Source organism: Geotrypetes seraphini, chromosome 1 (assembly GCF_902459505.1).
Source record: "Geotrypetes seraphini chromosome 1, aGeoSer1.1, whole genome shotgun sequence".
NCBI classification, from domain to species: domain Eukaryota; kingdom Metazoa; phylum Chordata; class Amphibia; order Gymnophiona; family Dermophiidae; genus Geotrypetes; species Geotrypetes seraphini.
This window is the reverse complement of record NC_047084.1, coordinates 303,311,273-303,336,425: the sequence shown is the minus strand read 5'-3', so window position 1 is coordinate 303,336,425 and position 25,153 is coordinate 303,311,273. Positions and strand designations below refer to the sequence as shown.

The following is a 25,153-nucleotide window of genomic DNA, read 5'->3' as shown; positions in this document are numbered from 1 at the left end:
CGTGCCATGTCAGCAAAATGCCCAAGGGTACCCAATAGTAAGGGCTGACTGTAGATGAACCCTCCCTTCTTTGTACCTGAGTTTGAAACTCCCCCCTCCCCCACCCCCTACACCTAGCTGTTTCCCCCTCCCCAGGTCCTCCAGATACAATAGCAGCAGAGGCAGTACTAAAGGCTGCCTCTGGCCAGCGGCGCCTTTCCACTGCTGCACCCCACCACTCTTAATTATTAATTATTATTTTATTTTTGTTTTTACGGTAATCTTTGTTTTATCCTCACTGAATACTTGTTGGGTTGTACATATCGTCTCTATCTTTCCTATCTGAATATGTTCAATGGAGTTCCTTTCATTATTCAATTGTTACATTGTAAACCTCTTAGGTCAGTAAAATGTGGGAGCAGTATATCAAATCTTAATAAACATAAACATACTCTGATGCAACTTCCTGTGGGCAGGATGCCGTGGAGCAAAGTCGCTGCCAGGCAGAGAAGAAGCTTTGGTGCTGTCTATGCCACTGTAGCATCTGGAGGACCCAACAGGCGGGTAATCAGGGGAGAGAAGCAGGCCGGGGCTCTTGGCCCATCTTAGTCCTCCTGTCCAGTCCCACTGAGTCCCAGCTATGCCACTGCTGGTTACATTTTGAGGCCAGTACTACCTCCTAGCCTGATCTTGGAAGGTGGTCACATGACGGCTGATGTTACCTGATTGCTGATCATATTTGGAGGCAACTACTAGACCCTAGCCCTGGAATATAGTCATTTCACCACTGATATAAGCAGACTTCCTATTCAGCCAATTATTTTAGCAGTGCTGCTAGCAGTGTCTTTGTGCTGAAGTAGTGTGCCCAAAGAGTGGAATTAACAGAAAGGTGCAGAGAAGGTGATAAAAATGATAAAGGGAATGGGTTGACTTCCTAAGAGGAAAGGCTAAAGCAGTTAGGGCTCTTCAGCTTGGAGACAAGATGACTTGGGCAGTGGTGTAGCAAGGGTGACAGGCACCTGCATCAGTGGCATTCCTTCCCCACCCCCCGCTGCGCTTACAAACTCCTTCCCTACCCTGTACCCCTTTTATCTTCCCAGGCACGAGTAGTATCACCAACTTGCTGCCCACGTTGGCGTCAGCTCTCCCTATGACATCATTTCCTAGGCGTGGAACCTGGAAGTGATGTCAGAGGGCACCAGGGGAGGTCCGCCCCCCACCCTCCGTACTACACCACTGGATTCAGGGGAGATATGATAGAGGTCTATAAAATACTGAATTGAGTGTGGTGCAGTGGTTAAAGCTATAGCCTCAGCACCCTGGGGTTATGGGTTCAAACCCACGTTGCTCCTTGTGATCCTAGGCAAGTAACTTAATATCCCCATTGCCCCAGGTACATTAGATTGATTGTGAGCCCGACAGGACAGACAGGGAAAAATGCTTGAGTACCTGAATAAATTCATATAAACCGTTCTGAGCTCTCTTGGGAGAACGGTATAGAAAATTGAATAAATAAATAAAAATATTAGGACTGGAGGGCATGCAATAAAGCTACTAAGTAGTAAATTTAAAATAAGCTAGAGAAAATATTTCATCACGCTGGATCTGATTTTACAAACGGTGCCCTCATTGAGGATTCCTAGCAATGTCTAACCTAAATCCACACATAACTTAATTTTTTTTTAAATTGGTTAATTGGCTTGGTAATTGACCACATTATTAAAAACCGATTTAGAAAAAAATTATTTTAATTGTTAATTAGTGTTACACGTGGATATCCACATGATGCCTAGTGATGTCTAAGTCGAGGCACCCTTCGATGCCTAATGATGCCTACCTGAAAAGTAGGTGTGGTTAGAGACAGAGCTTAGGCATGGTAAACTGATTCTAGTGTAATCTTGCTAGCATTAACATAAATTCTCTTATTCTTGGGTATATGGTGAAGTAATACAAAGTGACAGAAAAGTCTCTCAGGACCTAGATCAAATCTACCTCTTTCTGCCCTTATCCTCACATGCACATACAACAATTTTGCCTCCCCTCAATTCAACATGGCCAATCTGTCCCTCTCTGTTGTCTCTCCTCCCACCATGCACACTGCTACTTCTTTCTGAGCTAGGGTTGCCAGATTATCCAATTGGAAAATCTGGACCCCCTAGACTCGACCCCCAGGCCCGCCCAGTTTTGCCCATCTTCGCAGTCCCACCCTAGCCTCACCCCCCGCTACATGATCATGTCAGGCCGAGAGGAAGTCCACTTCCTCCCTGCCCGACGCGATTTGAGGAGGCTTTTCATAACCTGGACAAAGTGCTGGGTTTGAAAAGCTGTCCAGACCCCCGGACATATCCTCAAAAGGAGAACATGTCCGAGGAATTCCAGATGTAACTCTATTCTGACCCCTCCCTCACACACCTACAGGCAAAATGTCCTTTTTTTTCTTCCCCTGCCATCCCATTGCACATGCCCAGGCTGTCCCTCCCCTCTTTGCTTATTTCCCAAATGCCTATTGTCACTTCTTTCTACCCCAAACATACACCTACAGCCCGAATGTCTTTCTTATTTCTACCCCCCCACACAAATATACAGCCAACTCTTCCCCCCAATAAACACTACCTGCCTCTCTCACCCAATTGCCACTGCTACCTCTTTCTGATCCTTCCCCATCACACAAACCAACCCATCCCTCTCCCTCCACCTCCATATCCAGTGCTATCTCTTTCAACCATCTCGACCCCCCCTCACACATCTACAATCACCATACCCTTCTTCATACCTGATTCCAAAAAACGCAATTTTTTTCCTTCCCCAGTAGTCCACACAGGCAGCATCCTTTTTATCTCTCTCCCACACTAGCAGCGCTATATTTTTGCTGTAAAATTCACTATAAAAGGACATTTCTGGTTCTAGTGTAATCTTACTAACATGGCAGAAGCCATGTTGCCCAACTTTGGGTGCAAGGATTTACATAACTGAAACCTGGCATTTGGCTAAATTTAGGCTAAATATGACTTACATGAATAACTCAGCTGAAAATCTATATAAAGTTAAGAGGATATGTCACCACTTTGCTGAATATCAATCTCTTGCAGAAATATTTCCATTGGAAAAAAAGTGCCTTTTCTGTCCACCTAATGCTCAGTCAAACAGGGGTTCCCCTCCATTTAATATGTAATGGAAGGAAACTTCAAAAAACTTCACTATAGCTATGTTCAGCACAGCCGAGTTCCACAGTAGGACATTAGTTTCTACCACTTGCCCTTACTTTTGAGGAACTAGAGTGAAACACAGTGAGTTTTATTTTAAGACTTGGTTTTTGTGGTTTGTCATTCCACACCATGTCCTTCAGTCCCCAAACCATAGATTGGCAGTGGTTATTTTTCGCATTTATCTCTTCAAACTCATACCATCTCTGAGGACATTTCTCATAAGGGGGCTTCCCACCTCCCACTCAAGAGTCTGACATCATTCCATGGGAGTAGAACAGAGAAGTATATAAAACGATACATTATACAGTAGATAATGCATACAAATCTAAGCAAATATACAAAACATATGCAGAAGTCTTTCTATATCTAAGCTCGGCTTTCCTTCCTCCAAGAAACATTGTAGAGGTAAGAAAAATTTTAATTCTGTTGCATAACCTTAGAAAATGTGCTAGTAATAGATTTGCATAAATATTGCAAATTAGGAAAACTAAGGGTTTGTTTTATTGAGAACAAATAAGTGAAAATAATTCCTGGATATACAAGGGGCAGCTGAAAAGTTCTCAGCCCAGCCAGGAAGAGAATGATGTGGAGCCATGAAACCTACAAGTTATTCTACACTTTTCTTAACCATTTTTGTTTCAATGATGTGAAATGAAATGAAGTGTCAAGAAAAGTGTAAAATAACTTGTAAGTTTCATGGCTCCACATCATTCTCCTCTCAGTTGGACTGAGAACTTTTCAGCGGCCCCTTGTATTTCCAAGGATTTAGGGAATCAGTCTCATAACTCTGTTCTCCTTTAGCCAGTTCAGGTAACAGTGGTGAAAGTCCACAATGAAGAAAAAATAGGCAATAGTTATTGTTTTGCTATTAAAAAAAACCCAAACCAACAAGAACTTGAAAGAACATGAAGGCAACTGGTACAGCAAGTGAAAAAAAGTAAGAGTATGGGATTCTAGTGTCAGAGGTTAAAGATCTCAGAGACCATTTATCTTGGCATCACTAAGAACTGCCTTCAAAGACTACAATTGATTCAGAATACCGCTGTGAAGTTGATCTATGGAAAGAGCAAATTTGACCATGTGACTCCTTTGCTTTTCTCTCTCCATTGGCTCCTGGTTTATTTTAGAATTCAGTTTAAGTGTTTATGTATTGTTTTTAAGATTTTACATGGTATCTTTGCTCCTCTTGTTCCTCTGCTATGGAATGTTTATAGATTTTCATATGCGAGAGGCATTCATCGATTTAAACTTTCTCTTCCTACTAGGAAAGGAATTCAAGGAGTTAAGAATTTTAGCAGCTCTCTGGCGTTTAAATTTCCCCAACTATGGAATTAACTTCCACTAATTTTGAGATGTCCCAGTTCCTTCCAACTCTTCCGTAAACTTCTAAAAACTTTTTTATTCACTAAACATTTTGAAAACTAACTCTAGTATTTTAATTTATTAATTTATTTTTCAGTGGCGTACTAAGGGGGGGGGCGGGAGGGGCGGTCCGCCCCAGGTGCCAGCCATGAGGGGGTGTTCCCGACCTTGCCGTTCATTCCCCCCCACCACCCCCGAAGGACCTCTCGTCCCACTGACCTTCCTGCACCACCTGTGAAACAGCCCGCAGCAGGATCGCGACTTCAGCAATACCTGAGCTGCTTGGGCGCTGTTTCCTGCGCCGCGGTCCCGCCCCTCCTCTGACATCAGAGGAGGGGCGGGAACGCGGCGCAGAAAGCAGCGCCTAAGCAGCGCAGAGATCGCTGACGTCGGGATCCTGCTGCGGCTGCTTCATAGGTGGTGCAGGAAGGTCAGTGGGGCGAGCGGTCCTTCGGGGGTGGTGGTGGGGGGACTGAACGGCAAGGCCGGGAGCATAGGTAGTGCTGTTTCATAGTGGTGCGGGGAGGCCAGGGGGCGAGCGGTCCTTCGGGGTGGGGCGGGCGGGCAGGCAGGCAGGCTTTCAAGGAGGAGGGGGGTGACAGACAGGCAGGAAGGCCTTCAAGGGGGGACAGGCCTTCAAGGGGGGGGGGGACAGGCAGGCCTTCAAGGGGGGGACAGGCCTTTGGGGGGGGGGGCAGACCTTCAAGGGGGAGGGACAGGCCTTCAAGGGGGGGCAGGCAGGCCTTCAAGGGGGGGACAGGTCTACAAGGGGGTGGGACAGGCCTACAAGGGGGTGGGACAGGCCTTCAAGGGGGGAACAGGCCTTCGGGGGGGTGCAGGCCTTCGGGGGGGTGCAGGCCTTCAAGGGGGGTGCAGGCCTTCAAGGGGGGGACAGGCCTACATGGGGGTGGGACAGACCTTCAAGGGGGGTGCAGGCCTTCGGGTGGGTGCAGACCTTCAAGGGGGTGCAGGCCTTCAAGGGGGGACAGGCCTTCAGGGGGGTGCAGGCCTTCGGGGGGGTGCAGACCTTCAAGGGGGGGGACAGGCCTTCAAGGGGGGGACAGGAAGGCAGGCCTACAAGGGGGGGAGGACAGGCCTTCGGGGGGGTGCAGGCCTTCGGGGGGGTGCAGACCTTCAAGGGGGGAACAGGCAGGCAGGCCTTCAAGGGGGGGACAGGCCTACAAGGGGGGGGGACAGGCCTTCAAGGAGGTGGGACAGGCCTTCAAGGGGGGTGCAGGCCTTCAAGGGGGGACAGGCAGACCTTTAAGGGGGGACAGGCCTTTGGGGGGGACCCTGGTTTAGAAGTACACGGAGGGAAGGGGGTGTTCAAAGAGACGTGCATATGCCAAACTTTGGGGGGAGGAAGAAATAATGGGTCTGAAAATAGAGGAGAGGGAGAGAGATGATGGACCATGGGATTTAGGGAGGGAAGGAACAGAAAGGGAGAGAAATTGGACACAAGGGATGGTGTGGAGGAGGGATAGAGATACTGGATAGGAGGGTAATTGGGAAAAGAAAGGGAGAGATTGTGGACTCGGGTGGTGGGGAAGGAGGGAGAGATGCCGGATGAAAGGGTAGTTAAGAAAAGGTGGATCTGTGGAGGGAGATGAAAAAAAGGAAAGATACCAGACTTCCTGGGGAGGGAAGGGAAATGGAAAGGGAGGACAGAGTTGGCAGATGGATGGTTAGCATGCAGAAAGAAGAAAGAAGGAGACCCCAAGTTATCAGAAGAAAACCAGAGCCTTGGACCAACAAGATTTGAAATATAACCAGACAACAAAAGGTAGAAAAATTAATTTTATTTTCTGTTTTGTGATTATAATATGTCAGATTTGAAATGTGTATCCTGCCAGAGCTGGTGTTGGACTGCAAACGTGAGCTAGGATTTAACAGAGAGAGGAAAAGTCCTTTTTGTTTCTTTATTTTATTTACACCACAGCGCCAGTGTGATTAGGAGAAGCCAAAGGGGGTGAAAAAGCTATAAAACCCCAGGAGTTTTGAAAAAAATCACCCAACTGGGCAGGAAAATCGAATTGAAAAACCAATTCAATAGGCTGAATCGAATCAAAATTTTTTTTCCTGAATCTGGCAGCATTAGTTTGCGCTACTGTCTTAGACTTTAGGACCTGGGATTGGGGAGAGATGGCATCCTCAGTACTTTATAATGCAAGTGAAACGAGGATTTGGTCAGACTTTTGAAGGGTCTACAGAAAAAAAATATTGTATAGGCTGGGGACATGAGACAGCAGGAAATGGGAACTTTTCTTCCTTCTATTTTTGTGAATGGAAAGGCTGAGGATGTCAGAGAGTTCAGTTAAAATATGTGCTTTATAAGAAAATATAATAATGTGTTTTATATAGTTTATAGCATAGCTGGCCTACCCAGTGAGGTGTTCCTAGTGGTGGTGGTGGCAGCGTGTCAATGTGTTGAGAGGAAGAGGTGGTCTGGGAAATTCTGCTGAGCAAACTCCGGGCCCATTTCCACCCCCCAGTTAGTCCACTCCACTCAACTGGATCACACACTGAGTGGGTCTTTGGGTGTTGTTTTGGGATCTCTTTCAGTGATTTATCAGTATCTCCTTCTGGTCCAAGGAAGGAAACTTTGTTATCCTTAGCATTGACCTACAGAATATGTTTGAAACAGCGCTGCTTGTGTGGCATTAGGCTATGTAGTGATCGAAAGAAAAAAACAGACCTTTGCACATTTTTGCACTATATGGTGGGTGTATGAGGAGATTCACATTTCCTGCACAGCTAAGTCCATGTGAAGTTACCTTGTGCTGTATTTGACATCTAGCAAGGTCTCTGTTTGAAAGGAAAGATCTAAACTTAAAAATGAAGTGGCCAGAAGTTATGGTAAAAGCAGATAGTGTAGCTGGTTTTAAGAAAGATTTGGACAAATTCCTGGAGGAAAAGTCCATAATCTGTTATTAAGACATGGGGGAAGTGTCTGCTTGCCCTGGATCGGTAGCATGGAATGTTGCTACTCTTTGGGTTTTGACCAGGTATTAGTGTCCTGGATTGGCTACCATGAGAATGGGCTACTGGGCATGATGGACCATTGGTCTGACCCAGTTAGGCTATTCTTATGTTATGTTCTCATCTGTAGGGGCCTTTGTTTTCACTTCTTATTTTAATGTATTTTTTTTCTGGGAACTTATCAGTGTTTTTTATAATGGGAACAAAAATGGAAGAGAATTAATGTGTGTGGGATGAGGGGGTAACTAATTTCTTCAGCTAAATAATTCAATCCACCTCAACCAGACATAGGAGAACTCACGCACCATTCACACACCCTCCAACCAAAAACGTCAAAAGAAAAAAACTGTTCGACAACCTCCTAGCCATTCGAGCTGCAACACTCGACCCCCAACTCTACAACCAATTGACATCAACCACAGACTGCAAAACCTTCAAAAAGAAATAAAAACCCTTCTATTCAAAAAACACATAAAACCGAACTAACACAATCAGAACTGTCCCAAGCATCACCTGCAACTACTCCATATGTACTTCTGATGTCATGACAATTCAGACATAATTTATGTTATGTTATGTTTGGAATATAAGAAAATTTTCACTGCCTGTTTCTATTCTGACCATTTATTCCGTTTCATGGTCATTACAAAAAATTTTTTTTTTACATTGGGGGGGGTGTCAAAAAATGATGGGCCCCGGGTGCCACATACCCTAGATACGCCACTGTTATTTTTATTTATTGTTAACTGCGTCGAGCTTCCTTTGGTTGAAGACCTGGTATATAAGGTTAAGTTTAGTTAGTTAGATCTGAACAGGAGGCTTCAGGATGTACTGCTGTTAAGATTAGGCAGCGGTCCTGCCATTGAGCTGGAAAAAGTAAAATCAGAGTCCCATGAACTTGAGCCTGAGTTACGGAATACATTCAAAGAGGAAGCAAATACTTCATCTTGCTATCCTGCTGTCATTCAGTAATGGACAAGTATACTCTAGAAAATGGAAAGGTTCACCTTGGCAGTGGAATCTGGATGGATGGCGAGAAATGGCATCAAGTACAAGCGACACAAGGAAATTTGAGGTTTAAGAATCTAGCAATGAATGATATGGGGAACAGATGGTCTTAATAACAGAAGTGTCACAGGCGTTGCAACCAAAAAGAAGAAAGACGCAGCTCCCAAACCACCACTTTAACCTCACAAATTAAGTATTGTCAGAGAATGCTTATATGGTAGAATAGCACAAGGCACTGTGGACGAAACAGAAATTGCACAGAGACTCTCCAAGGTCAACAAATACATCTGTGAAAAAATCATGGATATCAATAAGTCATGTAAAAATGAAGAGAGGAGGGAAGCAAAATAGAGTATGCAATAAACTTTGGATTAAAAAAACAACAACAACCCCCAACAAAACAGATGTTAAGTGCCAATTTGCAGAAACAAAATTGTCTGTTTTGACATTGTTTGAGATCATTCATTGGACCATATTCTCGTCTTGGTTGGGCTGATCCCCTCGAACACCCCGTTATCCTCTTTTTCTGGTTCCTAATTTACCCCTCCCCCCTTTTTGTACTAAGATGTAGTAGCGATTTATACCATGGCCTGGAGTGCTTAATGCTCCAACGATGCTCTGAGGCTCATAGAATTCCTATGAGTGTCGGAGCAGCGTCAGAGCATTTAGCACCCCAGGCCATGGTAGACATTGCAGCTTAGTAAAAGAGGACCTTAATTGACAGCTTTGCATGACTAGATGTGAAACTTGGCTCACCCTCCTATGTGGACTGTTAATTACTTTCCCAATTTGTATGGTGTAAAATTATTTTACTTTAGGATTATGTTGCTGAATTTCATGTTCAAAATGTTATTCTTTGAATATTTAAATGTACATACAAAAATAGAGGGTTCCTTTTACAAAGCCGCGATAGAGGTTTCTACTGTGGGCCGATGAGGTAAATGCTCCAACGCTCATAGGAATTCTATGAGCGTCGGAGCATTTACCTCGTCAGCCCATGGTAAAAACCTCTACTGCAGCTTTGTAAAAGCCAGCAAGGAGTGTTAAAACAAAAGAGAAAACTGGTTACAAGCAGACAGCATTAAGCCGCTGCTAGAATGATACTTTGACAAATGGAAAATATTGGAAAACATCATCGAAACTACTTCAGATTAGGAACTGTATACAGTAAAACCTTGGTTTACAAGCATAATTTGTTCTGAAAACATGCTTGTAATCCATAACATTAGCATTCACATTTCGTCATCTTCAGTCAACCCTTAAGACATTTACTCTAATAAATCACAGACACTATTTTACTGGAAAATGTTTGGCCGCAGCTTTTATTAGAACCCCCAACTTTAACATTTCAACAATTAATTCTTATATTGGTAACATTTCACAACAGTAAACTCGGCTGTACCAGAAACCCCTCTTCCCCCCCCCCCCCACGAGCCATTCGGTGACGAAACTAGCTCATCCCCTCAGGCAACTCCTTGCTACTTTACCCCATAGCATGACCCACGGTTTCGTCAGGTCACACACACCCCAACTCATCGCGGTGATGCCCATGAGTAATTCCTTTATTTCCCCCATCACATGTATTCAATTCCCCTTTCAGCCACATCAAACAATATCCCCCATGTTTTATGCACATTTCCCTTTTTTCAGCTGCGACTGCCCCACCCCCCACCACATCACTCCCTCCCCACCCCTTTACCCTATCCAAAATCAGCAGCTAACCCAGACCATCACAGGGAGGGAGGGCGGGAAACACTCCTTCCACCCCTCCTCCCTCACATCCACCCTCTCCTACCAAAACCCGAAAATGAATTAAACCGCCAAAAACCTTTTACCTCAAGATTCCAATCTCTACCCCTGTTAACCAATCCCTATGCTTCATTCCTCTGTCTCCCTTTCCTAACAACTATTTCCACCAATCCCACACCTCGCCTATCTTTCCTATTAGTTCACCCTCCACCCTCCCCCCCCCTAACCATACCCTTTCCTTCTCTTCCTCAGTTCAGCTAATGTTATGACCCTGCCAGCTAAATCCGGCAGGGTACTCAAATACTCGTATATCAGAACAAATTTCTCCATAAGAAATAATGGAAACTCAGACGATTCGTTCCACAACCCAAAAACTTTAATACAAAATACTATACGTACTTGCATTGCAAGACCTCGCTCGTTTAGAACAGTCACTACACTCCTGCAGCGTCAGAGAGAGAAGAACCATGTGTTTATACTGTATGTACTTGTATTGCAAGACATTGCCCTTATATCAAGTTAAAATGTAATAAAATGTTTTGCTTGTCTTGCAAAACGCTTGCAAACCAAGTTACTTGCAATCCAAGGTTTTACTGTAAAAGCTATTTCAAGATGAAGGACTATTCTGACAGTTATTTTATAACGGAGCACATACAAGGGATTTCTGAAAAGTTCTCAGACCCAAACAACCACCTCCCTAAATTCTGAACACTATTTTGCCACTGTAGCAGAAGGGTGTTATCTTATTTTGTTAAGTGCCAATTTGCAGAGACAAAATTCTATGCTTAGACATTATTTCAGCTTATTGATTGAACGATATCCACGTCATTCTCTTTTTAGTTGGGCTGAGAGCTTTTCAGCACCCCCTCGTGGGCAGGGAAAGCATATAGGCACAAATATTGCATCTATTTTCTGAAGGTAACATATGCATTTATTTGCTTTATAGAAATATTTCCCCACAAGGTCTTTCAAAAAGATATACCAGGAATGTCTGTGTATGTACAGTACATGCTATTTAGATTGAGAGAATTTGTGTACATTGTATAAACATCTGATCCTGACCCCTCCATCCAGCACCTTTGTATATTTTGCTTCAACAAAGGTGACATATTTTCTGAGTGACCACTGTTATGTGGGTATAGCACCCCTTCCCCCTCCCACCTGTGTAAAAGGCATAAGTCTACTGATGTGCTGAATAAAAAAACTAAGCCATGGATGGAAGAGGGTGAAGTCAGAGGGGAGAAGCCAAAAATAAATAAATAAAGGAAAGAGGATACGCACAAGAAGGAAAAGAAGAGGGAAATTAGGGAAGGAGAAAAGAAGAATTACAGGGAAGGAGGTCTGCAGTGAGCAGGAAAGAAACAGATAACAGTTTCAGGAAGTCCAAGGATAGTGATACATAGGGCTCCTTTTACTAAGCTGTGATAGCGGTTTTAGCGCGCGCTTAGCATGTGCAGAATTGCCGCTTGCGCTAGACGCTAATGCCAGCATTGAGCTGGCATTAGTTCTAGCCGCATAGCGAATGTTTAGCACACGCTAAAAACGCTATCACAACTTAGTAAAAGGAGCCCATAGAGAAATAGGGGAATTGTAATGGGAAAACTGGGAAGAAAGTGCAAAACAAGAAGAAAATAAAGCTGACAAGAAAAGATCAGGTAAGAAGAGGAAAAACAACAACAATGAAAAGAGTAAGGAGAGAAGAGGGGGCAGGAAGTGTCAAAGAAAAGAAATCAGGGAAAAGAACAGATAAAGATAACAAAAGGAAACGAGCAGTGAACAGACAACGTTACATAATGTAATATAAGAGTAAAAAATGATCTGGCAAGTCCTGGAAGCTATCTATAATGTGTCTTCAAAGATCCTGCCTGCAGTAGTGCAGAGTACTGGCCAGATTCAAAATCTGGAGGGGAATGATGCAACTCTAAAATTGAACGGGAAAACTGTGGAGTTACAGCTACAACAGGTGAAACTACTCTCTACTACTGGCCGCGGCAGTATTAGCTCCGACGCTCAAAGAATTCCTATGAGCGTCGGAGCTAATACTGCCACGGCAATTAAAAAAAAAAGCCTAACGCAGCTTTGTAAAAGGGGGCCTAAGTTGTTTAAAGCACAGAAGCCTTACATTTTTCTTTTTGGAATATCTATCTTCTCCTAGATTTTCTTCAACTTGGTTATTCCTTATGTGGGCTAAGTACACAGGATTTATGGACTCTTGATTATTTTACTTGTTTTCCTTACATCTTAGATTCTTGTATTATGTGACATTGAAATTTCCACAGTTTGATCTTTGCTTTATAATGATACGTGAAAATGCAAGAGTAATTTTTAAAAATGCTTTTGAAAATGACCCTCTTGCTGTGGCAATATCGTTGTCTGATTGAAAATCCAATTTCCCTTTGTTGTTTCAGATGGGACAATTCTGCCTGTCTGTTCTTCTGCTAATGTCTGCAGTCATTGAGTTGTCAGCCTTTGACACCTGGCCCCAAAACAGTAAGTGACCTTTTGGTTTCATCATTCCTGCTATTCTTCCAACACCTTGATTTGCATCTTCCACCATTTTATCTTCTCTCTGATTATTTATTATACATATTTATAAACACCCAACCTGGCTAGGGTGATGAGCAGAGGGGAGTAGGATTATGAGTTGAAGGCTGTCTCAAAAAGGTGGGTTGTCAGCCTACTTTTGAACATGGGAAGGGGTGTGGCGGATGGACTCAGGTAGTTTATTCCATGCATATGAGGTGACAAGCTGAAGGGAACAGTAAAGAGTAAGTCATAAGACACCAACATCAAACTAATGGAAACATAGAACAGTGTCTCCTTTTATAACTTTGCCGCACCTCAGTAATTACACAAAACCAACTTAGAACCATCTCAGTACTAGAAAGTTCACATATTTATACATACAGGAAGCTAAAATACACTGCAGTTGCCCCAGGGGTCTTCACATTACTATGGAGCTATGGACATTGGAGAGAGAAAATAATGGAGATGTGAAAAAATAAATTTAAATATTGGGGGGGAGGGTGTTATGAATGTGGGCTACTATTAACCCCAGTTATTAGTTACTTGGGCTCATTGCATAAAATGCAACCTATTACAAATTGCATAATTTAAAAGTAAAATAATATATCTTAATGGTAGCCCACATAGATAACTTCCCCCCTTGGGGCTAGATGCACTAAAGAGGATTGGAAAGACCGTGTTGGTCTCTCTAATCCGAATTTTTGGCCGATTCAAAAAGAGCTATTGATGCACTAAAATGTTTGCATGCAAATGATTCACACGGATGTTCATCATAATCCCCAACTTAGCCTCTGATTGAGCGCTGTGAAGACACTGAAGGGAAATGGGAAAGAGAAAGAGAGGAGAAGATGCTGAAGGGAAATAGGGAAGAGAGAGTGAGGAGAAGACGGTGAAGGGAAATGGGGAAGAGAGAGAGGGGAGAAGATATTGAAGGGAAATGGGGAAGAGAGAGTGGGGAGAAGGTGCTGGAAGGGAAGAAGACAGAGATGCCAGACTATGGGGGGAGTGGAAGGAAGAAGATGGGTGCCAGACCAATGGGGGGTGGGGGGTGGAGGGAGCGATGGAAAGGAGAGGCACAGTAACAAAGCATATGGAAGAGGCAGAGAGAAGGCAGACAGTGATTTGAAGGAATTGAATGAGGCTAGTCTCAGTTAGGGCAATGGTCTTTGAACTAAGGGCCGCTGCGGGAGCGGACTGCTGGGCACGATGGACCACTTGGCAGACCCAGTAGCGGCAATTCTTATGTTCATGAAGCAGAAACCATACAACAAAAGTAGAAAAAAAAATTGTATATTTTTTTTTTTTTTTTTTTTTGCTTTAGGATAAAGTAGTTGTGTTGATAAACATTTATAAACAAAGCCCTGTCAGCTGAACATCTCTTTCTCTCTTTCAGCAGCCAGAACTTTGATTTATAAAATGACAATTGTACAGAATATTGTTTCTTTTTATACTTTAATAAAATAAGTTCAGTATAAAACTATTCGAGGCTTGTGTGGATGGGATCAGATGGTTTGCGGGGATGGGGCATGGATGGGGACCGAGCTAGCGGAGACGGGACAGGGACAGGGACGGGGACAAATTTTTTCCCCGTGTCATTCTCTATTTCTGATTATATTTTGCCAAGGGATATGGTGCCATATAGTCTTTTCTAAAATACCAGCAAGAGTACATTTACTGGGCACATGCAAAATGAGCAGCAATATTACAAATATACATATTGAAAAACAGAACTGCAGGAACCAGATAGCTTCCATGTAGAGGTTGGCACTTATAAGTGGAACTGGCGATTTTGCAAATTCCATATACAAGTCCTAACACTTCCTTGTAGATCGTCCCCATTTTACAGACCTCAAAATTTAAATTCTTCCAATTAACTACTGAATGATGATGACAATGGATACTTATATCCTACTTTTATCCCTAAAAAAAAGGTTCAGAGTGGGTTAACAGTCCAGAAATGATAAATTAAAACTCAAATAAAAATATTAAGGGACTCATTTTCAAACAACAAAGATGTCTAAAAAGCGGCATAAACTAGCACCTGGATATTTTAATCACCAAACCGTCCAAGTACCAATTTTCAAAACTAAGTTTTTAGAAGTCTTGCAGGTCATTTAACCTCCAAGATGTCTAAATGTTAAGGGGGGGGATGTGTTAGAGGTGCTTTTGGGCAGGATTATAGGTAGTCTTAGCACTTGGACGTCTTACAGGGATAATCAAACATTTCCTAAAACATCCAGGACGCCATTTAGACGTCCGGATTTAGACCTGTTTTAAAAGCATCTAATGGACAAAATGATACATAGATTGGCCAGATGACCACTGGAGGTATGAAAGTAGCCCCTCCTCCCCCCTTGGACACAGATCCTCTCCACCTCCTAAAGATATGAGAGAAACAGTGCATACAAGCCTCTATGACAGCTACAGATATTATGGGACAACCTAGCAGCAAGCAGGTGTCAGTAGTCCAATTGCGATAGAATTAACAATGGCACTAGCATTTAAAAATGATTAGGAATAAAATAAGACTGAACTAATCAAAGTTGTTTCAACTTTAAAAAGCCTTCTGAAAAAGATGTTTAATCTGAACTTTCAACTTTAAAGCAGAATCAATGATAACCCCCAAAACTCTTGAATTTCTGTTCATCATCAGCCGAGAACACCAGTAAATAGGGTCTCAATACAGCATCCTGCCCAGAACACCAAAATTATGACCTAGGTGGGCTCCCCGTAAGTGTAAGTCAAACAATTTTATGTGGCTGCAGTCATGGGGGTCACAGCCACAAAAAAGTTAGGAAGCACTATTCTTTTTTTTTATTTTTTAATTTATCTTTATTCAGTCGTTCCATTTTATTCATACGTTCCATACGTGGCATAGAGATTCCCTCCAAAAAGTATAATTTAACCGATCCCAGTTTTTCCAGTTCCTCAAAATAAGTTGTATGGCAACCCCTGTCATTATAAAGAGAAGTTTGTTATTCCGAGCAGAATTTTGGCTTTTAGTCCTCATTAACGTACCAAATAGGATGGTATCGTACGTCAATGCCACTGGATTTCCCAATATTTTATTCACTTGATCCCAAATGGATCTTCAAAATGTAAGTATCAAAGGACAAGAGTACAAAACCTTTTAAAATGCATTCACAAACACCGAACCTGCCATCCCTTACTGGACTCATCTTTGAATTGCATTCTGCAGTTGTGGCTGCCCATAAGTACAGGCTTGTAGATATAGCAGGAGCAGCTATTAAATCTCCAAGTCAGACTCTTTTCAATATAATTCTAGATTAGGTTGAAAAAAATCTAATTTAGTTGAAGGTTGTCAATTGTAGTCTGATCGAGAGGAAGCAGTTGCACTGTCATCTACATTAGATAGAGGGAGCCGGTCTGTTAACTAATTCAGTCAGTGCAAGATGGTTCATGGATACGACATCCACTGGAACTTATAAAAGCAGGAGATTAAAAACAGTGCTGTAAAGTAATTACAGATTGCAATGATGGAAAGCAGTATACCTGTCACTGGTTCTTTATCAGGATATTCAGCAGTAATAAATTTTCCTAAAATGCTTTATGATCTCATTGGCAATTACCAACATGGCCAAAGCAGCTTTTCCAAATTGTTCCACATTCAGGAAACTGATCTCTCTCCATCTCCCACATGACAGTTCCAGTAGGAGGATTTTAATCTGGTCCTAGTTATTAAGGTATAGTAAAAGTTGGGCTTTTACTGCATCTTAATTTACTTTTCGTGACACTTTTCATTTCGATGATATGAAATGAAACAAAAAGTGTCAAGAAAAGTATAGAATAACTTGCAAGTTTCATGGCTCCACATCATTCTCTTGGTTGGGCTGAGAACTTTTCAGTGGCCCCTCGTATAGCAGAAATATGATAAATGTACAACAGAAACAGTACCAAAATAGACAGTCTGGAAGAACATTCAAATAACAGATATACAGTAATACGATTTGAGCATAATGCCAATGAAACACCTAATATGCATGCATTACAACATTTAAATAACACACGTGTGATGCTAATGCTGTTCCTACAATACAATAAAACATATTGCAGGCTGTTCCTTTCATCTTGCTGCCCCATATGCCTGCAATAAACTACCTGAGCCCATGCATCACACCTTGTTCAACTGTAGGCTGAAAACCTACCTTTTTGAGATAGACTTCAACTCATAACCCTACTACCAACTGCCCTCTGCTCACCACCCTAGCCAGCAGTTTAACCATCGCCTCTGACGGTAACCTCCACCCTGGCATCTTGTTTGTCTGTCTTGATTATTTAGATTGTAAGGTCACTCGAACAGGGATTGTCTCCTTTGTGTCTCTGTACAGTGCTGCATACATCTGGTAGCGCTCCAGAAATAATAATAGCAGTAGAAGCACTGCTGTATGTAGCCAAAGGAACAGGTGCAGTTAGCTATATAGACAGGGACAAGATGGATAATACATAGTCAATTGGGATAAATCAAAGACAAATTGTATGTACTGTACAGTTGAATAAAAATTGAGGAACTGGTATGTTACAGGCTTTGCAGCAAGGTAGACCAGATGCAGAATGAGAGTAGTCAGTCCCACATATTTATTTATTAGGATTTATATACCGCTTTTTTGAAGGAGTTCACTCAAGGTGGTATACAGCAAGAATAAGTCAATAGACAATTACAGCAGTAAAAAATAAAAATTATATATATATATATTCAGATTACAATGCAAAGTATGGCATAGTATGTTACAGTATAATGTCAACATGATGCATGATAAAACATTTTAATATACAGCATAGGGTATAAGCAAAGAAGGAGTATATAGATGAGTAACAGAGGTAAGAAAATAAGGGACTAATTTGAAGAAAATGATCTCATCTAGGGAAGGAGTAGAAAAATATGTCCTGCTATAGTATGTGCAGCCAAGTGTCACTCCTTGTGTGTATCACTAGCAAGTTAGTTACTTTCGTTAAAGGTCTGGGTGAAAAGCCAAGATTTCACCTGCTTCCTGAAATAGAGATAGTCTTGCGTTAAGTAAAGCCTTTCAGGGAGTGCATTACAGAGTGTAGAGGCTACTCCGGAGAAGGCTCGCTGGTGGGTATCACAACATGTAATGTCTTTTGGAGAGGGTGTGGTTAGAGATACTCCTTGGGAGGACCTTAATGACCTTGAAGGTGTATAGAGGGATATGCTGTTCTTCAAGTACTCTGGGCCATTTCCTTTGAGGACCTTGAAGATCAGACATCGAGTTTTAAATTTAGCTCTGTTTTGTACTGGTAGTGAATTTTTTGCAAAAATGCTGTGATGTGGTCATGTTGCTTGCTGCATTGGAGCTGGGGCAGACCCTTTGTAATAAGACCTGTATAGACTGCATTACAATAATCCAATCTTGATGTTATTACGGCATGCACAACTGAGACAAGATTTGCTTTCCTATTATAAGGAGAGAGGATGCGTAGTTGTCACAAATGATAGAAGCAGATCTTGAAGGTTGTTTAGATTTGGGGTATCAGAGTAAGTGTTGAATCTAGTTGTATCCAAAGTTTCTGACTTGTGATTTGAAGGGGAGTTCATATTTCCCAAAAGAGATTTTGATGTCAGGGACCCATTGAAGCTCGGTTCAACATGGGTCCAGGCAAAGTTTGTTGTTTTTAGCCCATTAAAGACTATTAAATTAAAGGTTGCTGACTCCTGCAGTAGATGAAGAATGCAATTTGTGATAAACCATTCAAGCTGCTTTCTTCACATCTCCTGGTAGCATTGAGCCACCAAGGTGTGGCCCAGTGCTCCTAGAGGTACCTTAAAGAGGTCTTAGCAGACCTTATATTCTTCTCTCCCACCACGACTCCTATCACAGGATTCCCCCCCCCCAAAAAAAAAAAAATATTCCCCCAGGAGAGTTTCCTCCTCCCTGAACAATCTCTACCCCAAAGACCTTCCTCCCCCTGAAAAACCTCCCACCCAAAGAGCTTCCAACTCCAATGCAGATCCCATCACAAAGAGCCCCCGACGCTTGGTAGGTTTTTGATGCCTACCTTAAGGATTCCCTAGTGTCTAATGGTTCCAGGTCAGGCGTAATCACTGGGTTCAAAATGGCAACTGCAATCCCTAGTAGTAGTTTTGTGGTATTATTGCTAGGGTTTATGCTGACATTTAAGAGCATGACTATGCATATGTCACATAAAAGTAGATACTATGGAGCTATTCTATAACTGGGCCCTCAAAATGGCATGGTAGGTACCTAATATATAATGGAATCTAGGCATTTACAGTAAGTTCCATTATAGAGTACTAGAATAACCCAATATCAATGTACATAACATTTAGACACCCATGGTTATGCCAGCCATTGCGCTGAAATAAATGTGGGCACTTAAATGCAGCAGGGATACCCCCTAAGCTGGAGCCCCTGCCTGTGTCTTGCCCATGCTCCTCCTCCCCAATATGCCCCTCCTTGCAAATATATTTATTTATTTCGATATATATCCTGTCCTCAGGGTGGGCAACAAGTGAATATACATACTTTATGTAAGTTAAGTGGGCATTTGAAGAATAGCACCTAGACACACTCTAGCATTTACATGGGTATACGTGCGCAAAAGTGATAGTATTCTAGGCATTTGCTTGCATTATGCATGTGTAAATAGATTATAGAACTGACCTTCCCAGGGCTAATATTTAAAGGCACTTATCCAGTTAGTAGGTACTGAGAGTGAGAGATTCAGCAGCATTAACCGGAAAGTGTCCCGTAGAGAATTGACATGGGGACAAATTTGTCCCCAATCCCATCCCACGAGTTCTGTCCCTGTCCCATTCCAGCAAGCTCTGCCTTAACTGCCCAAGCCCTCAAGCACTTATGATTTTAAAGTGTTCAAGGCTTTTCAGATGAGGACAGAGCTTGCAGGAATGGGACAGGGACAGCGCTCATGGGGACAGGACGGGGTATAGAGAGATGTCCTCTCAATGCCATGACACTTTCTGCTCAGTGCTAGATGTGGTTCTTGGCCATAATCTAACTATTAACCAAATAACAAACCAGTTAAAGTTAAGAGAGCAAAAAGGCTGCCTTAAATTTTTTTTTTTTTAATTTATAACCTTTTAAATTTAATCAAGCATACATAACTGAAAAAGATCGGAAACAATCAAGCAAGCAAACAAAAAAAAAATCACCTAATTATACAATCAGATGTAATGGAACATTAACTAATATTTAGTCCACAATTTTAGAGATCAAGAAAAGAAATTTTCAAAATTAGAAATATAACTCTTACTAAAGTAACGGCCTAGGTAACCCTAACTACAGCCGGATGGTAGGTCATTTATCATTTGGACTAAGATTCCAACCTTTCTTTTGGTCCAATAAAATCTAAAAGCTGTTTGGGCTCAAAAAAAAGAAATTCTTACTCTGATAGGTAATATAACATTTTGCTGGAAATTTAACCAAAAAAGTAGCTCCAAGAGCTAGGGACTCTTGGCCTTAGGGCCAAGAATTCTTTCCTTCACTTCTGGGTTTTCTGAGCCAAATCTGGAAAAATTCTCACATTAGAGCCCAAAAACTTATCATTAATATGTCGGAAATACAAACGAAGAATATATTCCCTATCACTTTCCAAAGCCAATGTCAGCAACAAAGTAGTTCTGTCAGTTACCACCTCAAGGGAACTTTCTAGAAATAAAATTCATGTCCAAATTTTCTTTCGGATCTTCAACAGCTGTAGATTTCTCCTTGAGGTTTCTTTAAGGTCAGATAATAAGCCCTCACCAATTGGAGGTAAATTTTCCAATGGAATGGAAAGACCTCTTGAAAATATTTTTCTCGCCATCTCAACAGGTGAAATGACGGGACATTTAGGAAAATTCACAAGTCTTAAATTGTTCTTCCTCAAAGAATTTTCAAAGTTCTCCAACTTACGGGAAATAAATGATCTTTCTTTAACCATTTCCATTTGTACAGTTTTAATTTCCTTTAAATTTTTCTTCTTGTTCCTCCAATTTTTTTAGTTAAATCAGACAGAGGACACTCCTTGCTGTTCTAATTTGGTGTAAATAGTCCATAGTCAGATTTGATAACAGAAAGACTCAACTTAAGGTTGGCGTCCCATTGCTTAGATATGGCCTGCCAGGCGCCTCCATATCCTATTTTTTCTGTGGTCTTTTTTAATTCCCCAAAACAGATGGCATTCTCTCCCGGAGACCTCCTCACCTCTCCTTCCATAGTGCTGGGAGATAGCTGACATATTCCACCTGCACCTTCCTCCTGAATCTCCCGTGCTGGTGTCCCTCCTTCACTGGAGCCACAGCCCTTTCTCTTCGGGCAGACTGAACTCCTGTGTCTCCCCTGCATCTGAGTACTTCCGGGTTGGGGAGGGGACCGACCTCTGCTCCGGGCTCAGTATCGCCCGTGCAGCTCCTGCGCCAAGTTCCCCGATGAATCCGGGCTCACCCCCGAGGTAGGAAGGGTTCTTCAGCATGGACGGGAAAAAGCAGTCGTTATCGTAGTTTGAACCAGACGCTGTGGGGTCCCAAGCGCCGGAGGGTTAGGGCGAGAGATCCCTTTTCTTTTCCCCCATTTCGTTAGGGGAAAGAAAATATACAGCGCTGTTCACTATCGAATCGGAGCGCTACTCCCGTCTCAGGCGTCCGTCTTCGCCGCCATCTTGATCCAAAGTTGAGGCTGCCTTAAATTTATCCAGTTTGCTATCTAGTTAGAGGTCTGAATCATTGCTAACTGGATAGCAAGTCTGGGTTGGCACTGCAGCTGAATATTCAGTGCCAGCTGGTATCCAGATATCAGTGCTGAATATCTGGTTTTATTTTAACTTCAGTGAATGGTGTTTTACTTAAACGCTGACTGTCACCATTCAGCATCAGCTGGTATGTATCTATACAACTACCTTTTACTTGTCTACCCACAGAGCAATTTTAGAAGTGCCTATATGAGAATGTAAAACATCGCTCTACTTGCTTAAGACCCTTACAAAATTATCCCCACTGTACTCTTTACACATTGCCTTTACAATCCTAATGATATTTTCTTTGCTTTTCCACCAATCACTCTTATTTGCACTAATTACTGTGGCTGTAGTGCTTTTCTACCGTTTGGCATTCTGGATTGTTGATGTGTTTCATGTCCAGGGTTATTTATTTACCTGATTATCATCATGTACCTATTTTCTAGCTCTGTGCCATGTTTCTGTGTGCGATCTGTCACTGTTATGTGAAAACAAAGAGATTAACGTATTTCTGGGGTTTTTAATTCCCTTCAGTACTTACAAAACACAAGAATCGAAATTCAGCCTGGAATGTGGGACGGAGCAGAAAAAAATGTAATCTGGAGACATGACAAGTTAGGAGAATTAACAGGGCAAAGGAGCGATGCCCTAACCATCACACTGGCTGAACCAGCCGGATACCGGAAACTACTCTTGCTGGTCACAAAACAAGGAGCTGCTCAACTTCACCTACGTGGTTATTAATGCTGCTCCAAGTGAGGTTTTCCTGCTGGTAGTTGATGACATTTAATAATAATTAGTTTGTTGGGTTTGAACTCTTTCTGATGGGATACCATGCTTATAGGGACTTTTCAGAGTCTTTGCTTACTGAGAATGCATTCGCTCACTAGCACAATGTTGTAATAACAGAGGAAAAGTGTATAGTATGGATGATGAATATTTCCAGAAAACTGAGGTCAAACATAATGCTTGATGATAAAAAGTCTTGTACTAGAATTTTAGACTGATAGCAACTAGACACTTTTGCTGCTGATAAATTACAACTACAGGAACCACACCGTTAATATCACTGGTGAAATCAGTCTTATTATGGAGGAACAAACCACAAGGAAAAGTGTGAAAGGAGATGAAGAACAAGGTGCAGAGTAGGCAACATTTCCATTATTAGTTGGGTTCAGTGCCAGGAAATCAGGAGAGATGAAAGAATGGAGGTTGGATATGATATGAGCTGTGTCTGCTGTGAGACTCAACCACCGGCAAATTAGTGTGTTATTGATAAGGCAATTTCATAACAAGGAGTCATGAGAACTGTTAAGAATGGGAGAACTTGTGTGTGTGTGGTGTGGGGGGGGGGGTGATTCTAACCTTACATTACTGAGTTTATTGAGAACTACTGAGCAGAGAATGACATGGGGACAAATTTTGTCCCTGTCCCCGAAGGTACTCAATTTCTCCATCCCGTCCCATATGAGTTTTGTCAATGTCCCTGCCTCGGCCCCCATTCCTGTAAACTCTGCCTTAACCGTACGAGCCTCAAACAGTTAGGTATTATAAAGTGTTTGAGGCTTGTGCAGATGAGGACAGAGCTTGCAGGAATGGGGCAGGGACAGGAAAGAAACTCAGCGGGATGGGACGGGAAATGAGTTCCCGTGGGGGACGGGAAAAAATTTATGCATTTCTCTAACTGAGATTTCATGTGGTGTGTTTAGTTGAGTTATGTTGTTTGTTTTAATATTGTGTATGTTTTTAGTGTCAACCGCTTAAATTTAAGCGGTCTATAAATTTTTACAAATAAATACATAATAAATCTTCAGAATTTGTCATCCCATATATGGTCACAAATGGCCTGATTCTTTATAAGGCACCTAAAAATTTAAAAGGTGCCGATGAGTGTGTGCTATGTACAATTCTATAAAAGTTAGGTGTCCTTTATAGAATCACGCTTAACGCTGGTCTAAGCTTGTTTGGACATTGCTAGGTGTCCTATACTTTAGGTACAACTATTTATGCCAGAGTTTTCTTGATCTAAATACCTGCGCCTAAGTCCAAAACAGGCACCTACATACAAAGCACAACCATAATCCACCCTCTTAACTATGTCTATTTTTGTGGTAGATACCTTGGACTAGGCGTCTACCATCAAAGTGGTAGGTGTCTACCAAAGTTAACGTCTGCAGCTTTGAGAAGGGGGAAATAAAAGATGCTCAGGGATGAAATATTTCAGAATTAAAGATCCAAACAGGCTTTTCATCTCTATAGCACCACACAGGAGTAATGGCCTGTGTTAAATGTCACATCCCTTACTGGATTACCCAAGAAGAATCATATGGAAATGCTGTTTGAGTACATTCTGTACTATATTTGTTTCTTCTGATTTGTCTGATGGACTGTTCCAACACAACATTTGGAACATTTGATGTAGGCTGATTGCAATTTATTCAGGATGATAGATCCCAACTGTTATTGAACTTGGTCAAGATTTGAAAGAGTTATGCCAAAAATAAGCTTTGTATAGGGTTGTTTTTTTTTTTGTTTTTTTGGGGGGGGGGGCAGATCTGCTTACATAACTCCTAACAATTGTCAATTAAGTCCTTGTTAATGTCAATTGTTGATTTTTTTTTTTCCCACCAGTCATGCCAAGTACTTTGCACCAAATTGAGTGCCTAATTGTAGGTGACCTATACAAAATCTCCCAAGTCTGCACTTTTTTGAAAGAAGACACATCGTTATGGAAAAAATGGCCACACTCTTTAAAACAGGGGTAGGGAATTCCAGTCCTCGAGAGCCGTATTCCAGTCAGGTTTTCAGGATTTCCCCCAATGAATATGCATTGAAAGCAGTGCATGCAAATAGATCTCATGCATATTCATTGGGGAAATCCTGAAAAAACGACTGAATACAGCTCTCGAGGACCGGAGTTCCTTACCCCTGCTTTAAAATAATGAACGCTTCTTTCTCAATAGCATGTGCATGCACAGTGGTTCACACATGCACAATGGAACACTGTTAGGACAAAAAGCATACACTGTTTTATGAGGGGTCCGTTATAAATTTCTCAGCCCAACCAGATAAACAAAAATATGGAACGAAAAAAGTGGAAAAATTGCTGGACTAAATGTAAAGCCCTCAATGGAGGACTGCCCTAGCTTTGTTGGTTGGGCTGAGAAATATTCAGCAGCTCTTCATAGAAAGTGCACTTTTTTTTCCTAAATGAAAAACATTACATTTTCATATTTTTTTTCTGCTCATTTTCAGGTTTCAGCAGCATACAATGACCTAGGCCAGACATGGGCAACTCCAGTTCCTCGATGGGCCGGAATTCAACGAGTTTTCAGGATTTCCCCAATGAATATGCATTGAAAGCAGTGCATGCAATACGATCTCATGCATATTCATTGGGGAAATCCTGACAACCCGATTGGATTCCGGCCCTCGAAGACCGGAGTTGCCCATGTCTGACCTAGGCTATGCCTTTGGACATTTCCTGTGTCATTATACGTGACAGCTTATCCCAATGTTGATCCCCTCTGTTTGTAGAAATGTGTTTTCCAGCACCCCTAGTTATATGTTGCTCTGTCTTGTAGGTGAATCTTCAGGGATCAAACTGTACA

The 25,153-nt window shown here is 42.1% G+C and overlaps 1 pseudogene; it reads left to right on the top strand.

The window, feature by feature from the left end:
- Window positions 1-456: 456 nt before the first annotated feature.
- LOC117367426 lies at window positions 457-8,885 on the top strand (annotated as a pseudogene).
- The last annotated feature ends 16,268 nt before the right edge of the window (window positions 8,886-25,153 follow it).